At 38.9% G+C, this 13,286-nt stretch overlaps 1 long non-coding RNA gene across 1 annotated transcript in view; it reads right to left on the reverse strand.

Annotated features, from left to right (window-relative positions):
* LOC144036754 (uncharacterized) overlaps positions 1 to 13,286 on the reverse strand; it is a 22,162-nt gene continuing 8,876 nt past the window's right edge. Inside the window, exon 4 of the long non-coding RNA XR_013288722.1 lies at positions 1 to 1,506. This is a non-coding gene — a long non-coding RNA (uncharacterized LOC144036754). The remainder of the gene's footprint in view (positions 1,507 to 13,286) is intronic.

Genomic DNA, 13,286 nt, shown 5'->3' on the forward strand with positions numbered 1-13,286 from the left:
GATGAGATGTTTTTTTGTTCAGAGAAATATTTCTCTGTGACATGTTCAAAGTGTTATTTACATTAAAAAAAAAGAGAATGTAATAGCCAATGTCCATTCATTTTCAATAATGATAATTCTCACACTCACATTCACACCTATTGACACTTTTGAGTCTTTAATTAACCGAATGTGGTTTTGGAATGTGGGAGGAAGCAGGAGTACTGTGAGCCAGACATTCTAACCACGAGACCACCATTCTGCCTGATAATAATAATAATTATTATAATAACTAAAATTATATTTTTCCCAATTAAGTCACTGAAATGATTGTGAAAAATCACCAATACTTGAGAGAGAGAGAGAGAGAGAGAGAGAGAGACCATTTTACGATGATCAGGAACTAGAAATTAGAAGAATAGAAAATTGGCATTCATTTCATGCAGTTTTAAGGAAAAATTATATACAACAGGTCATGTGGTAAACTGGTCATACCCCAACAAATGTTCCAGAGCCAATAAAGGGATATAAATAAAAAAAATAAAATAAAAAATAAAAAAAATATATATATATATATTTTTTTTAATAAAAAATAAAAAAGGAGAGCAATGATGACATGTCAAATCGAATGAACAATACTGAGCTCTATAAAAGAAAGAAAAGAAAAAAAAGAATGCTGCTCATTGGGAGACAACGCCTCCCGCATGCGGCATTATTCATTTTTTCCCCCTTCATAGGAGTTATGTAACTGTGGCGACTTGTTTGCCTGTCACCACTCTGGAACAGACCAGGGTGCCCAATGGCCACGTGGATGCTGCCAAAAGGTGCAAAAAAAAAAAAAAAAGTCAACTGGGGCTACAATAGCTTGTCACGGCCTGATTTCTACAAATGTGAGTATTGATTAATTGAATTGAATACACAAGTAAAATGTGAGTTCTAAACTTCACTCAAAACAAAGTGAACTGCGGAACACATCATTGCAATGCACTACTTTTGCTGCATCATTAATACAATTCTGCACAACAATGAATTTCACAGAGGCGAGAAATTAGCTTGCGGCGTTGAGGACAATATCAGATAAGGTAATTGCTACTTTCCCGGAGCTTGTTGACAAGATAAGTACAGTGTACGCAACGAGGGGAAGCAACGCTTCACCAGATACATCACGATGGTATTGTAAATCTTTCCTCGCTTGAAAACCTGAAAGACAAATTAAAGCGCTCCTGGCCGAAGAGTGACTCCTGCTCGTCACTCCGTCGCCGAAATGCTCTCCTCATTTTTATTTCAGCCAAGGCTGCATGCAATTCAAATGATTCCCCTTATAAGTGTATGATGTTGAGATGAGAATGGGACGAGCGCTGCCTTTTCCGCTCAAAAGGTGCATCGTGACCCCGTTTATTGTAGATGTTGCTTTCTCAATGTCACTCTGACTTGTGCTCAGAGGAGCCAAGCATCCTTTTGGAAGACATTGTTAATTGAGGCAGAAACATGCTTGAAGGAGGATTACATGTTCCCTGCCTGCTGCTGCTGCTGCAAAAAAAAAAAAACTCATTCAAATAGAAACATCAGCAAGCTCACATAATTACTTTCGCATTGACTGGCTGATCATCTTTATTATGTTCAGTCATATCTAATGCAATGCTATTTATTTGAGGAAGACATTTTTGTTTGATTGGATGAGGAGATTTTGGGGTCGTGGGTCTAACAACAACAGACAGAGCCGTCGCTATGGTAACCGGAGTTGCAAGAATGCTACACACTTAAGATTTTATGTACTTTCTACTTATGACTTCTCCTCTTTGGCCAGAATAAACTCAACAACTTTTCCATTTTTTATTTAGCAAGACTATAATTAAAATATATTTTTTCTGTGTGAGTTGCAGAAAGAAAGAAAATGCACGATTACTTTCTTTGGTTTCTCATGGAATAAAAATCTGTTTCCAAAGTGTAGTGTATGAACTTCCCCGTAAAAAAAACAAAAACACATTGAACTAAGCTTACAAATGTTATATGTTATGTTGTACATCACACAAGAGGTGTCTATCGTTTTTTTTTTTTTTTTTTTTTTTTTTACAAAGTCCATTTTTAATACAACAGGAGTTGCGTAACATCATCAAGAGCTTACAAATGCAGAGAGACAATGCCAAATCACTTTCACACTCTCCAACAAATTAATTCTGCACACGCTGCATGATTCATGTTGAAAGAGGGAAACATTGGACAAATAATGCAACAACGGCGGGAAAATTTGTAGCCTGCGGAAGATGGTTGATGAAACTGAGGCGAAACTTATTCAAACTTCCAAGTGCCAAAACTTATTTTATAGTTAATCGCTCAACACAAATTTAAAAGGTCTATATTGCATGTGTCTAACTTAAAAAAAAAAAAAAATTGCTTCAATTGGTAACACATGATTTAATTAAGTTAGTCCAAAGTGAATATATTAAGTTTCATTAATCATGAGTTCATTAAACTTAAAGGTGGAGTCTTAAGTTTTGACCGTTTCTGTTTGTAAACAATTTAAAACGGACTCCTCCCATGGCTCAACCCCCATCCTCTCTTTTCAACCCCCCACACACACACACACTCTGTGATTGGCTGGAGGGGTAAACATTAACTTTACGCCTAGAAACGTTCCTCGTTCCTCCCCGCAAAACACAACAAAATAACAAAATACAGGCCCCCACATTTAATAATTTAGATTGGAGGCACTTTGGAATAATTCAGGTGAATATATTAAGTTTAATGAACTCATAATTAATTAAACTTAATATTTCCACTTTGGAGTAACTTAATTAAATCATGTGTTACCAATTGAAGCGATTTTCTTTTTTTAAGTTGGTCAACAATTTAACCCATTCTTTTTTTTTTAAAGATCATTAAAAATTAGGGGCAAGAGGCAATTAATTTTTTTTAAATTGTAATTATTCGCACGACTAGTTAACTCACAATTAATCACACATTTTATATCTGTTCTAAATGTACAATAAAAAAAATCTAGGTTTTCATACTATACAAATATAATATAATATAATATAATATATAACAAAATTGGAAAAAAAAATGTTAAACCAATAGAAATAGTTCAAATGAATTTTTGACGTTTATAGCCGTCAATGGCAGTGAATGAGTTCATTTGTAATCTTAAATTGGTTCAACAATTCTCTTTTTAGAGTGTACCACCAGTGATGCCAAATTCCCAGAACAGGCGTTAGTCACAAAGCAGGCTACTTTGAAACTCAGCATCAACAAAAGCTCAATTCATCCCCTCGATGGCGCTTCCCTCCTCACACCTACAGCTACATATCAAAAGCAAAGCGTCCAGTGACCTGTCATGTCACAGCTGAAAGAAGAGATACTGCTAAACGTCGGAGAGGCCTGTGCCCAAAGGAGGCTTAAGGTTGTCAAAATCGGCGGTGCTCATGTGGAGGTATTCTCGCTTGTCTTCAAAGCTGTATTTAGATTTATTTTGAAAGAACAATACATTTATGCTGCTATATAAGATGTACACTGACCACTTTTCATTGTTTCAAAGTGTCAATTCTTCAGTGTCGGGTTCCCTTCTAACTCTATTCTGAGGGAATTCCATTTTTAATTTACATTGCAAATGTTTACTGCAGTTTTTATACAGCAGCGACAAACGCTTCAGGCCCTGAAACACAGACGTAAAAACAGCAAAACACCAGGAGGACCTACATATAATCTGCATTCGAAAGCTTATCTTATAACTTTATGATAAATATAAATCTCTTTTCACCGTCTGTGACTTTGGGATATGCAAAGAGGCTTCTAATGGCAGACTGTGTGAGGTTACGTTGTGGAAAATGTCAATAGTGGAGAAACAATCATTTAGTGACATTTGAAGTGTGATTACAGTTTGAAAAAAAAGGACATTTTGTAGTCGAAGCAGAAAAACGTGCCTGGTTTAAGAAAACACTCAAGCTACTGTAAAACAATTCATATGCACCGTCTTTTTCTTAATTTGTAGCATTTATATAATTCCGATGAATCTGGTTTAAACAATTAAAAAATGACAGCCAATGTGTCATTTGGGGTAAATGACAGACTTTATTTTGCTTCTTGTAATAAAAAAAAAAAAAACTAGAGATAGGCATAACAGCACGTTAGTGACTATTATCACCTACAGAGAATTGTGACTAAATCTGCATAATGTTGTTTGAAGATAAGCACTCTGTATTGTCTGCTATCGAGTCACTGAATAAGTAAAAGTAAATAAAAGTAAACAAGTCTTACTAGAGAGCTTTAAAAAAGGCTTAATGACAATACTGATATGGATATAGTAATTGTCACATATAAACTTGTAGTTGTTATTTCCTGTGTTTTGACTGTGCCACAGGTGCTCCAGTATGAGGCTGGACTGGGGAACAAGAAGTGTCATTAACTCATTCACTGCCATTGACGGCTATAGACGTCAAAAATTCATTTGAACTATTTCTATTAGTTTAACATTTTTTTTCCACTTTTGCTAACAAGAGTATGAAAACCTAGAAAACATTTTTTATTGTAAATTTAGAACAGATATAAAATTTGTGATTAATCGTTAGTTAACTAATGAAGTCATGTGATTGATTACAATTAAAAATTTTAATTGTCTGACGGGCCTAATTAAAACAAATATATATTAAAAATAAGGTGCATTTAATCGTAATTAATCACATGATAATTTTATAACTGTTAAAAATGTATAATAAAAAAATTCTAGGTTTTCATAAAAAAGTTAAATGAAATGGAAAAAAATTTTTAATAGAAATGAATTTTTGACGTCTATAGTCGTCAATGGTAGTGAATGAGTTAATGACTGGCTGGCACTTATAATGTTATATACGTTCTTATGTCATTCTTATGATATTTTCACAAAAACGTGTGATAAAGATCATTGCTTTAGAGGCAGGACATGCAAGCCAATCTTGGAAATGATTTGCTTAAAAGGGAAAACGTTGGATGCTCACCATGATGGGAAAAAAAATAAAATAAACATGAATCACAACTAGTTTGGAACACAAGCATGTGAATTAGTTGCCAGGGACATCAGATTTCTCATTCAACAAATCAAAAGAACTGAAAAGATATATTATACATTTCTTTCCAGTAATAAATTGATTCGAGATATTGCGCAGTTGTTTTAAATGAAAGCATTATGGACGAATACATCATGTGGAAAACCAAACTAAATGTGAAACAAAGTGTAATAATGTTTGATGAACATTTTGTAAGACGTTACAAGGCTCCCTACTTCTTTTCAGGACGTTTTTTTTTTTTTTTTGTCCATCCTCTTGAAGGACTTCATTATTTTGGCAGCACAACGAAGGCCGTGAATGACTGTATGTAAAATGTCCCAGACAAGAACACTAGAGCTGCAACACTTAACACCTGCATTTTGTTCTTTTGGAAAGGCCTTAAAGTAGCCTTGCCTAGTGGTTTCTTAATAGTGGTTTACATAAGCAGTTGGTTTAAATACAGCAACACGCAATTTCACTGAAGTGATTGCTTAATTGTTATGCGAATTCATGGCTGATGTAAAAACATTTAAGGTTTAATATAAAGGCCTGATAGTAATCGTTCATTATAGCAGCACATGCTTTAGACCGCATGGTGAGTAAGTACAAAGTGCTAATTACAGTTTTGGGCGATACAACTTGGCAAGAATTCCCAATAACAAGTCCCCGCTCTGACTTTTCTTGCCAGCGAATACTATATGAAGCCTGATATTAACACTTCACTGTGGAGCTGAAAGAGGGGTGGAGATAACGGAGGGAATGTGTGGGAGAGCTGAGACAAAAAAGCAAGGCTTCGGAGCGGCAAAGTGCCAAGGCTGAGACATCAGACCTTCCCCTGAAAAAGTAGGAAATCTGCGCACATGAAGCTTCAAGGTTAGACAAACTGGAGTGGAAGTTTGGGAAAGCGGCACTAACTGGGAAGAAGGGAGGGTGGGGGGGTGGGGGGCGTTTAAGTTCCTTAGCAGAAAGTTCAAGCAACAATATGTTATCAGTCTAAGTGAAAAATAATGGCCTCTAAATCATTTGCTAAGTACGTATGTTGGCATGTCGACCATCATGTTTAGACTAGTGAGGTCACATATTACACTATAAAAAATTACCCTACAGGTAAAAACTGGACTGATCCTCTATTTGGGTCGGTCGATGTGACCCAATTTTGAGTCAGGAAATGGGTCTTTTTACTTTTAGTGTAAAACTACAGACGCTCCCCTACTTACGAACATTCGAGTTACGAACAACGGTACATACTGTACGAACATTTCTGCGCGTACAGTATGTCGAAAAATGTTCGGAAAGAGATGCTGTAAGTTAGATTTTGTATTGCGCGTAGTGCTTCTTTCCGCCGCTAATAACGACGATTGGCGCTGTGAGAGCTCATTGGAGGCTGAGCAACGTGTCGAGGAGGAGGAGGAAGAAATGCCGGTCCCCATGAAGCAGGAAATAACTTTTGAATTTTATTTTCTCCATTTTATTAAAAGTTTTTTTCAGTACAAACCAATGCAGGTTACTTGTACAAGCCTTAAACATACTTATATAAACCTTCAATATACTTATATAGGCTTTAAACATAAATTATAATACAAAATATAGCACTGAAGCAACTTACGAACAAATTCACCTTACGAACGATCGTCCGGAACGTAACTCGTTCGTAAGGTGGGGAGCGTCTGTACTCATAAATATTGGTTAGAGCCTTTATTTGGGTCAAAAAATTGATAATTTTGTGTAAAACAATCCAGAAACATGGGTCAAATTGACCCATAAAGTGGATCGGTTCATTTTTTTTCCGTAATTGGGTTACTTTTGACTCAACTGTTTTTAGAGCGATATGATCAAGAAATGTTTACGGTTGACTTCCCCTCTCATGCTCTGTAATCACATTGGGACTCATGTAACAAACTTTTGAAAAACAAAAACATAGTAAAGTAAGTATTTCAACACAAAAAAATGATATGTTTCACAGAAAGGCTAATATAAAATATGTTTTCTAACAGTATTACTGAGAGTTGAACTAAGTCCTGGGTGTACCTCACCTCTTGCCTAAAGCCAGCTGGGATGTGATAATGGATGGGTGATATTACAAAAAATAATAGCTACAGTATTAGTAAGTGTGCCAAAAAATGCATGGTTAATGCTGGTGGTTTGTTTGGAACAGAACGGTTTAAAAATAGATGACTAACTGAGTGGCTTTAAAAAATATTGTAGGTATTTTTTTGATTACTGCTTTATGCGAAATCTGATTTTCCTTTGACGTTTTTGACACTGACATACTCCCGTAAGAAACAAATACTGTACATCAAAAAAAGTTTCACTCCCTCAAAGACATAATGAACTCAGATTTGTCACCCCTGATCTCCTATCTGGAAGGATGAACACAATCAAGGTGAAATTGGATTAAAAAGAAGGATCCTTGGCCTACAACGACTGTGCTGGTCGCCATTCAAGGTTTAAGTCTTGGATGTGCGTGTGTGTGTGTGTGTGTGTCAGGCATTTCTGGCTTGTGGGACTACGGAGGCAGCTGACAGGTACCGGCTGGCCACGCGGAATGCGGCTTCAGCAGTCGCTGAGGAAAAAACTCGGACATGAAAGGAGTTCGGTGAGGCCATGGAAAACGACTTCCGCACGGCTTCGAGGAAATTCTGGTCCACCATCCGGTGACTCAGGAGAGGAAAGCAGTGCACCATTAACACTATGTCTGGGGACTCTGAGGCGGGCTCTCCTCTCTCTGGGGTCGAAGTCACTGAGGTGGCAAGATGAGATCCGCCCCGAGTTCCTAAAGGCTCTGAATGTTGTGGGGCTGTCGTGGTTGACACGCCTCAACAACATCGCATGGACATCGGGGACAGTGCCTCCGGATTGGCAGACTGGGGTGGTAGAGGGTGGGATCACACTCCTCAGCCTCCCTGGTAAGATCTATTCAGGGGTGCTGGAGAGGGGGGGTCCGTCGGGAAATAAAATCTCGGATTCAGGAGGAGCAGTGTGGTTTTCGTCCCGGCCGTGGAACAGCTCTACACCCTCGGCAGGGTCCTCAAGGGTGCATGGGATTCGCCCAACCAGTCTACATGCGTTTTGTGGATTTGGAGAAGGTGTTCGACCGTGTCCCTCGGGGAGTCCCATGGGGGTTTGCTTCGGGAGTACGGGGTACCGAGCTCCCTGAACCGAGCTCCCTGATACGGAATGTTTGATCCCTGTATGACCGGTGTCAGAGTCTGGTCCGCATTGCCGGCAGTAAGTCGGATTCATTTCCAGTGAGGGTTGGACTCCGCCAAAGCTGCCCTTTGTCTCAAATTCTGTTCATAACTTTTATGGACTAGAATTTCTAGGCGCAACCGAATCATTGAGGGGGGTCCGGTTTGGTAGCCTCAGCATTGCATCTCTGCTTTTTGCAGATGATGTGGTACTGTTGGGTTCATCAAGCCGTGATCTCCAACTCTTATTCAAAGCCGAGTGTGAAGGAGTTAGGATGAAGGGCAGCAACTCCAAACCCGAGACCATGGTCCTTGGGCAGAAAAGGGTGGCGTGCCCTTTCCGGGTTGGGGATGAGATGCTGCCCCAAGTGGAGGAGTTTGAATATGTTGGGGTCTTGTTGGATGGAGCTGCAGATCGGTGCAGTTTCTGCAGTGATGCGGACTCTGATCGAGAAGAAGGAGCTGAAGCTCTCGATTTACCGGTTGGATCTACGTTCTTACCCTCACCTAAAGTCACGACCTGTGGGTCGTGACCGAAAGAACAAGATCACGGATACAAGTGGCCGAAATGAGTTTCCTCCGCAGGGTCTCCGGGCTCTCCCTTATCTCTTTGACTGCCAAAAACGTTAAATAACGTTTAGTAAAATCCTATGGAGGAGTGCCAAAGACGTTAAAAGACGTTTGTTTCAAAACAGAGGTGAAACTAACCATTTTCTATTGTTGATTACTCAAAAACGGAATAAGGTAGAAACAAACTTTTTTTTCTGATTAAAGATGAGAGTCCAATCTTTCATTTGGTAGAATGTGTGTTTCCATAGTCCAAACACATAATTTTCTGTGGACCTTGAAAGATCAGTCAAAATGCTTAAATCGGCTGGCACCCACGGCATCCCTTTTCTGAAAACGTCTGGCAGTCAAAGAGTTATAGATAGGGTGAGAAGCTCGGTCACCCGGGAGGGACTCAGCGTCGAGCTGAGGTGGCTCGGGCATCTGGTTCGGATGCCTCCTGGGCGCCTCCCTGGAGAGGTGTTCCGGGCATGTCCGGACGACCCAGGACACGCTGGAGAGACTATGTCTCTCGGCTGGCCTGCATGGGAACGCCTTGAGATCCCGCCGGTGGAGCTGGTTGAAGTGGCTGGGGAGAGGGAAGTCTTGGCTTCCCTTCTAAAGCTGCTGTCCCAGCGATCCAACCTCGGATAAGCAGTAGAAGATGGATGTGTGTGTGTGAGGATATAATGCAATAACATTTATTTTTGTTATGTTACTTTCTTCATATATACATCAAACCTCTTGTTCTTTGACTGGTTATTATTAAAAAGCCTTTAGATCTCTATCATGGATGCCAAGAGAAGAGTCTTATTTTGAGTCTGTTTTGTAAGAGATGAAAATAGTAGATAGATATTGCAATAAAGGTTTATTTTAAATGAGATACACCGATTGAGATGTGTTGGCTTCTTCGGATAGTTTCAAAAAGAGCTGGAGAAAGCATTTGCATCTTTATCCAAATGACTGACTTTGTTCTCTCTTGTATTATTTGTGAAAATAGTTTGAAAATGTTTTCTGATGAGGTTTGGTGATTAGCGAGCTGAATTTTCCTGGCACTGGAATTGTCACAAAATAGTGCATTTAGAGATTGCCAACCCACCCCCTCCGCTGTGAAAACTGCCATTTGTCTGGTGCCCAAATGTGACAGGCAGTCTAGACGCGTCTATTTGACTCTCTCTACTTGGCTATTTGAATGTTTCCACCTGCAACAAGAACTCCTGACACACACGTTTAAACCAAACTTTCCCTCCCCGCACTTTGATTAATGCACATCGGCATACAGTTTGAATTACCTTCAGCTGTGAGAAGGTGAACTTAATTTGACCTTTTCTCAACTTTTGAATGCAAATGTCCAACTGTTTCAATATGTTCTGCACAACTTGCTGTTCTCCAACAAGGAGCTGAATGACAAAATTGAGATGAATTAGAATTGGGATTTAAACGGTCCTCTTCCTCATTCTTTCCACATTTTCACATTGTGAGACCAAGACAACAACTAACAACTGATTACGAGTACACCACCACTCTGAGGCTTTGTCAGAAGTAAACGCTGACTTTAGAGTGCCACAAAGTTTCATTAGCAGGCTGTAACAAAGAAACAGAAGCAGGAAAAAAATCACAGAAAGGTATACATGTCCTTGGAAATAGTCAATCCATAAGCTCCTTGTTAGAGAACAGCAACTTGTGCAAAAGTACTGAAACATTTAAACATTTGGACAAGTTTAGAAGATCGACTAAAGTTCACCTGTAAAGGTCAGGGTAGCACATTTTAGGTTAGCCCTTAAATTTTACCCACAAGCTGAATATCCCTCACTTTCACTTAATGAAATTGAGGCACTATTAGAGAAAATAGGGTACACTGTGACTCGTTTGTGTTACAAACTCAAGTGTGAATAGGAACAGGTGTGTTGAATTTGGCATTACAGGTCTCGGACTCTTCTCATACTGGTCAGTGCGCTATATAAATAAAGATGACTTGACTTAAAGTGCATCATGGCAAAGAACTATCTGAATTGCCAACACGTTGAAACTGAGCTGTAGCATAGTGGCCAAGACGGCAAGCTTCAAATCAACTCAAATCAAATTGTAACAATTTGCCCAAAAATATCGTTACAATAAGCCTTTTTAATTGACCATTTATGACTGAACAATCTACTGATTAGTAAATTAACACCTTAAGCTGTTCACAATATGTAGGCTACTCCAGGCTGGGTTCGGGTTCAAATTTCCTGTCCTGTGACTGCGGATGTGGCGTCACGTGTGCATTGTGTACGCGAAGAAGGGTGTGTGCAGTTTAATTTATTGGCCACAGGTGGCAGCAACAATTCAAAATTAAATTTGCTGCATTGAGCAGCTTTTAAAAAGTAAAAACTTTAGATGCCAGTTCAACCTAAAAAATAATATGAGCACAAAACAATCATAATGACACATTTTTACGTATTTTGTTATTAAATTTGATAATTACTCACACGCCTTATTTATTGTCTGTGCAATTTAGTTGATCGTTGGAAAATAATTTGGAAATGAAAATATACAGTATAATGATGCAAACAAACAATTTCCCTTTGGGAGATGGAGAAAAATGAAAGCATGTTTTATCAGAAGGCTCAGGCACATCATTTATTTTGCCTTTATTGTAGCAGGACAAGTATTTGTTTATGTAACAAATAGTTAGAAATTCAATTTCAAGCACCATCTGTGAAAAGGGAACATAAAAATACAAGTCGAGCATTTCCGAGAATATTGCGACCCAAAACATTGCGTCAACATGCAATCTCATTCTCACTCAAAGTTACAAACAAGAAAGTACACGATGTAAATCGATCATTTGATACGCTTCGGCAGACAATATATTTCTAAAACCCACGTCACTTGAACACCGGACCAAAGTAAGTGCAGTGAGTACCCATGACCACTCGTGGCTTCTGTAGCCCATCAGGCCCAGTTATGCTCACATTCTAATGCAAGCCACATCTTTTCAATTACAAAGGCTGCACTTTGGATGTAGTGTGTAATGGTTGGGGCCTTAAGGGGTTCTGCATAACAGCAACAAGTTACAGCCCTAAAACCTGCCTGATTGTAATTCCACAGATGAGCAACACTTGGTTCATTTGAGAGCCTTGACACGCATTTGATTAATCTCGTAGAATCTGGAATAATATTAGATGGTGGATGAAGTATGGCGAGTCGGCGTTGTAGGCATGAAGATGTTTCTTTTGTGTGATTTTCGGCAGTAAAATATAGTTTCTCCACCTCATGAATCATCTGGGATTATTCACATAAGTGATATGTTGATAAAAATCATACAGGTTTTGGTGCCTGCTTCCTGTTTTGTTGCCCAAAAAAAGCTTTGGGGCAGTATAGAATGTACCTCTGGTCAGGTACCATAGTTTTGTTTGTACGTATTTCAGTTAGCATGCAGGCTACATTAAGTGAGAATTATTTAAGCTAGGATTCAACGGGAAGGATTCAAATATTTTGATTCTGAAGATTACTGCATTTAGCTTGTCGCAAAACATGGAAAGATCATCAATTACAGGCTCGTCAGTCATGTTTGAAAATCCAAACAAAATCAGCCTTGATGGTCGACACAAGTGAGCGTTACTCGGGTTTAGACTGACATCAAGCAGTCACAGTGCCCATATGTGCTTTTGGCACTACTGCTCTATTCTTTCATGCTCGGTTGGACTTGTGCGGCTGCCAGGAGCAACAGGCGGACAGATACAACTAAGCTGCAAGAAACATTCATACACGGCGCAGCATGGAACCGACCACAAAGAATTGAGGATATACACTTACAACTAGTCAACACCCATTGTTAATTAAATTTACAGCGCATAATGATGGTGTATAATGACGGTTGCATTTGGGGGTCAATCTAGCGTGACACCCGAAGAGCAGACTGAACATGCAAACCTGTTGTGATGAAGACTCTTGGTATTTTCTTCTTAAATGAGGCATTCTAGTTGTTGGAAGTCACGGCGCGTACTTTCCCTCTTTTCAAAGAAGTGTTCGAGCGGTGTTTGTTTGTGGTCATTTTAGCTGTGTGTTTAGCTTGTCGGCTTGCTGAGACGTGAAAGAAAAGCGAGACATATAAAGTGCTGGAGAGATGCCAGGTGGCCATTTTTTTTTTTAGATAAAATAAAATAAAACAGTGGCCAGATATACTGCATGTAAATTAAATGATTATTTTCTTCTACCCCCGGCAGTTCCAAACATCGGTCAAAGTTAACACATAACCTTGAAGCTTTGGTGAGAAAGCAAATGAAGGTTTTCCTTGCTTTTATTTAGCCAATTTGAACAACAGGCGTGTGTTGACTCATCTAATATGAGTTTGAATGTGATTGGTTAATTCTGCACATAGCTGCATGTCCACTTACAAGGGTGTGCACACTTGCAAAACCACGTTAGCTCAGTTTTTTTCATGCCCCTTCTCAAAAAAAATAAATAAAATAAAATAAAATATATATATATATATATATATGTGTATCAATTGAGTACAAGTTATAGGTTGCATTAAAGGTAAGGGAAAAGTGCTCAAAATATTTATCATGCG

Source organism: Vanacampus margaritifer, chromosome 16, assembly GCF_051991255.1.
Source record: "Vanacampus margaritifer isolate UIUO_Vmar chromosome 16, RoL_Vmar_1.0, whole genome shotgun sequence".
NCBI lineage: Eukaryota > Metazoa > Chordata > Actinopteri > Syngnathiformes > Syngnathidae > Vanacampus > Vanacampus margaritifer.